Source organism: Narcine bancroftii, chromosome 1 (genome assembly GCF_036971445.1).
Source record: "Narcine bancroftii isolate sNarBan1 chromosome 1, sNarBan1.hap1, whole genome shotgun sequence".
NCBI classification, from domain to species: domain Eukaryota; kingdom Metazoa; phylum Chordata; class Chondrichthyes; order Torpediniformes; family Narcinidae; genus Narcine; species Narcine bancroftii.
In genome coordinates, this window is record NC_091469.1 from 367052172 (window position 1) to 367057689 (window position 5518).

Sequence of the window (5518 nt, forward strand, 5' to 3'; positions counted from 1 at the left end):
CCTAATCTTACTTTAAAAAAAAACCACAGCTCACCAAGTTGTACACCATATCAGTCCTGCAGTGGTTCAATCCAGAACTATTCTAATAACTTTATAAGGTTATCTTAACAGGTCAACCCTGACTGTATCATCTGCATGTCACTACAATATACTACATAATTACATTTTTACAGTCATACAACATGGAACAGGACCTTCAGGCTAAGTTGACCATGCCAAGATTCCATTCTGAGCAATCACATTTGCCTGCATTTGGTCTGTGTCCTTTCAAGCCCTTTATCCCTATATCTGTCCACATGTTGAAGTCTAAGGTTTGATGTATCCAATGCAATTGCTTTCTCTGGCACCTCCTTCCCAATGTGGTCTCCCCTGTTTGAAAAGTTGTTCCCCAGGTTCCTCTGAAATCTCTCCTCTCGCACCGTAAACCTATGCCCTAAATTGTGGCCAAGCTCAGTCCTGAGGTCTTCACACCAAGTGTTGCCTGTAAAGCAAAAGCTGGCACTGAAAATGTGATTTAAAAGTACATTTGAGTACTCAGTGAATTCAGTGTACAAATACAGCGAGCAGTGGTCCATGCCTACATATCAGTCTGTTTCTTAGCCTTTAGCCATACTAAATTAACTCATTAGCAGAATGTAATTAGCCTCAACATATCATCTGCACTCTAGGAAATGAGGTGAATTACTGGAAAATGGCGGGAACAATAAATTAGTGAGAGGTGATAGTGGTGTACAAAATTATGAGGACAGAGAAAGGGAGACAGCAGTAAACTTTTCCTACTGCCATCACCCATAAATTTAAGTAAGAGGTTTAGAGGGGATACTAGGATTTTTTTTTAACCCAGTTGGTTGGAGTTTGGAATGTACTGTCTGAGACGGCGGTGGAGGAATAAACTTTCACAACATTCAAAAAGATGCACATTTAAACCGCAAATACTTAGCAGGCAGGGAATTGCATTAGTAAAAGAGAACGATAGATGCATTTGATGGTTTGCATGGGCAAAATGGACTGAAGGTCCTGCTTCTGTGCTGTGTGGCTGTAGTGCGAATAAAAGCTCTCACAACTGGAGAGAGAACAAATGATTTTATTAGCTTATAACTAAGGGTAGGTTTCCACAGTAGTCTTCAGAAGGGTCCTGGGTTTAGGCGGGAAACCAGGGTTATATGTGAGCAGATGGGGGAGGAGCTGGGAGGCAGGGCCAGCAAATAGCACAACACCCTACCAGTGAATCCCAGTTCACTGCATTCACCCCTTACTGTAGAATTTAGGGTCCTTGAATGAAGAGAGAGAACATGGGGTCAGAAACAAGTGGTTAAAAAAAACAATGCAATTTTTTACAAATTTACAAGTTTAAGTAGTCTGGGGGTCTGGAGATCCTGGTGGAGCAACTTAGCACCAGGTGGCCTTAGACTCCTTGGGTCTCCTGGTCCCCTTGTGAGGGAGGAGAGGTGGGTTGGGTCTCTGGCTCAACGGTGGAGAAGGATGCACTTTCCTCCTGAACCGGATCACTGAAGCCCTGACTGGAGCAGTAAGAATGGCTCTCATGGCACAAGGCAACAGACCCTCTGTTCCAGTGGGTGCCAGGTCCCTGATGGAGATGGTGTCCTCGCTGCTATCTGGGTACTCCTCATAGGTGTATGTGGGATTGTTGTGGAGCAGTTTCATCCTTTCCACCAGGAGGTTGGTCTTGGTCTTGCTTCTCCTCATATGCTTCCTGAGAAGGACTGGACCAGGAGTGGTGAGCTAGGTTGGGAGTGTAGTTCCCGATGCCGACCTTCTTTCGAAATTGAATAGGAGCTCATGAGGAGTAGTGTTGGTCATGGTACATAGTAGCGACATTTTTAATTTTACCCCTCTTGACATTATTGAACATGAATATGACTGGGCACTGCTCAGTGAGGAGCGTAAATTTCCTACCAGCTAGGCAGTGTCTCCAGTGCCTCATGGCTTCTACAATGGCTTAAGCCTCCTTTTCCACAGATGGATTCCGGAGCTTGTGGCCTTGTAATGCCCATGAAAAAAATGCAACTGGTCTGCCCACTTGGTTGAGGGTAGTGGCCAGGGCTATGTTTGAAGTGTTGCTTTCCACTTGGAGAGGTACATTCTCGTCCATGGCAGCTTTCGCAATGTGGTTCCGAAGGTAGTTAAAAGCTGTTTGGGCTTCAGCCAAGAGGGGGAAATTAGTGGCTTTTAAGAGAGTTTGAACCTCATCAGCACATTGAAGGATCCACTGGGTGTAAGATGAGAAAAACCCCAGGCATCTCCTCAAAGCATTTGTGGTCCTAGGAATAGGGAGATCTAACAGGGGGTGCATCCTATTGGGATCGGGGCCAATGCCATTCTTCACCATGTAGCCAAGGATAGCCAGACGTTTAGTCCTGTACATGCACTTGTCAGAGTTATAAGTGAGGTTCAGGGCTTTTGCTGCATGGAGAAAATATCTGGAGGTTGGCGTCATGGTCTTCCAAGGTATAGCCACAGATAGTGACATTATCGAGGTAGGGGAAGTTAGCCTTCAACCCATACTCATCCATCATTTTGTCCATCTGCCTCTGGAAGATAGAAACCCCATTAGTGATACTGAAAGGGACACTCCTGAATTGATAGAGATGACCGTTAGCCTCAAATGCCGTATATGGATGGATCTCGGAACAGATTGGCAGCTGGTGATAAGCAGCTTTCAGGTTGATGGTCGAATAGACCCACTACTGTGTGATATCATTCATCATGTCCAAAATACGAGGGAAGGGGTATGCATCTAGAAGTGTGTACCATTTCTTCACCGCAACCCTCCATCGGCGAGTCGTGCTGCAAGTGGGTTTGGGTGAATTCGGGGCAGAAGGCTTGGATCTGGAATTGGATCTGGGAGCAGTGCAGGCCACAGACTTCCCCAAGCTTCCACTTGCTCGATCAAACCTCAGGTAATGCCCTTTCTCGCCACCTCTGGAACACACGGAGTGTTTTTCTTGACAATGAGATCAGGGATGTTGGCTCTTGCTGCAGAAAATGCACTCCCTGGCATGGGAAGCGGCAGCCATTAGGGGAGGGGTAGCAGGAGCAGCTGGTCCTTGGAAAGGCTCACCTGGTTGATTGAGCTCACTGGCTTCGAGGTCGTCATTCTTGAGCTTAACATGTTCCAGTGATTTGGCCAGCTTGATATGGCTAGTCAGGTCCTTCTTTCTCGATTCGAGCAGTTGCTGCCTCGTGTACCTTGAGCAGACCCCCACGACTAGAATGTCCCAGATCTGTTCTTCCTCATGAACATAGCCTGTAGCCACTTTATACCTGCACTCCTTGGCAAGAGTCCACAGATCCATCGGGTAGTCATCGATGGTCTTTCATGGCCACTGGCAACGGTGAGTGAGTCAGTGCCTCACTAGGACCTTATTCTGCTACTTCAGGTACCTAGCCCTCAACATATTGTTAGTAGCGTCATTATGTAGTGCAGTCTCTGATGACTGCATACCCTTTTGTTCCTACCTTCAAAACGAGTGCGAACCTCCTGAGTTCATCTGTGTGGAAGACGTCACTTGTCATGTTCAGGTAGGCCTGGAAGTAGTCTAGCCAGTACATGAACTCCTCAGCTGCGTCGGGGGACAGAGGGCGTATCAGCAACATCCCAGGCCTGAGTATCGCTTCCATCATTTAGGGAATAAGCTAATAAAATTGTAGTGCGAATAAAATTTTATTTGCTTATAACTAAGGGTAGGGTTCAACAGTATTCTTTGGAAGGGTTCTGCGTTTCGGCAGGAAACCAGGGTTATATGTGAGCAGGTGGGGGCAGAGCTGGGAGGTGGGGCCAGCCATCAGTACAAAACACTACCAGTGAATCCCAGTTCACTGCAGTGGCACAATGAGGGGGAGAAAGAACTGAAACTTGGATCTGGTGCTCTGGGAGTCAAATTACTGACAACCCACACTCCTTGGAATCATGTCTGTGTGCAAGGGATCATAATCTTCAGGGAAAAGTGGGAAAGATAAAGAGTGTGTTGAAAAACACTATTCGGTTTTCCAATAAATGCAAACATTCAACAACGAACTCTACTGAAAGGTTTGTTCAGTGGTCCTGCATCTGCTTCATTGCTCCAATGTAACAGGTTTAATTCTGACCTCTGCTGCTTCATTTGGATATTCTCTCCTCTCAAAGATCTGCTGGTTAATTGTTCATTTCAAATTACCTCAGGTGCAGGTTGGTGAAAGACTAAGGCAGGGATTAATTAGCATAGATGAGAAAACTGGTTCTAACAATTTAAGTGGGGGAATGTAATTGCTGAGAGCTATCACAGGCAGAATGGATTTCTATATCATAATGAAATAAATAAATGACCATAAATAAGGGGCTTTGTGTGGTGCACTGTTAGCCAGAGTCAGACACACACAAAGATAAAGACTGTACAAAGAATTTAAAGGCTTTAATCCACAAAGGATTTAATCCACAAAGACTTTCACAGAGCCAGGCTGGCTGTGGCAGCAGCAATTCTGAGTGAGGCCTCGGGAGGCTGGCACAGGCTTATATCCCGGAGGGTGATTGACACCCGACCGGGTGAGTCTTGATCCATTCAGGCCAACTGATTGACAGCCGGCCAGGTGTTGTCCTGTCCCCTTACACTCCTGCATGTACAGAGGTTGCCCCCTGTTGTAGGCCGGGGGTGTACCACCACATTCACCCCCTTCTTTAAAATTGTCCTGGAGGAGGGGGCAGTAACAAGGAATCGCACCCACTATGTATATAATATTTACAAGTTGAGACGACTCGGCGGCTGCCAGGGTCTCTGTGACCGTCATAGGACTGGCTCCTCATCACTGGTCAGAGGGGAAGTGGGGGGGGGCTGGCGGCAGGGGTGTGTGTGGTGCCATGCGGAGGGGTGGCCAGGGGGGCTGGGGTCGATGTATGCAGGTCGTATTGAATGGGTGGTGGGGCGGGTTTGTCTCCCAAGGCTGAAGTGGGTCCCTGGTGGTCAAGGAGGCCCTGTGTGCCCCATAGCTGCCTGGGGACAGGGATGTATGCCTGGTCAGCGTTATCCTGGGTTGGAGGGTAGTGTGGTGTGGTGAGTGCTCCTGCTGGTGCCAGGTCCCGGGTTGAGACGGTGTCCTCCCTGCCACTGCCGAACCTAATGTAAGCGTAGTTATGGTTTGCTTGAAGGAGGAAAACCCACTCTACCAGGGCTTCGGCCTTGTGTGTCCGTACATGCTTACGCAGAAGCACCGGTCACAGGGACGTGAGCCATGCTGAGAGTGACATTCCAATCGCTGACCATGACATTCCAATCGCTGACCTCCTGCGGAATGAGAACAGGCGTTTGTGAGGGGTCTCGTTGGTAGCCGTGCACAGCAGTGACCAAATGGCATGGAGCGCCTCGGGCAGGGCATCCTGCCAATACTCAACGGCCCACCCTTTTGACCTGAGAGCCAGGAGGACAACCTTCCAGACCACCCCATTCTCGCATTCTACTTGCCAGTTGCCTCTTGGGTTCTAGCTTGTCATGCGACTGATCGCGATGCCCCTCGCCGTCAGATA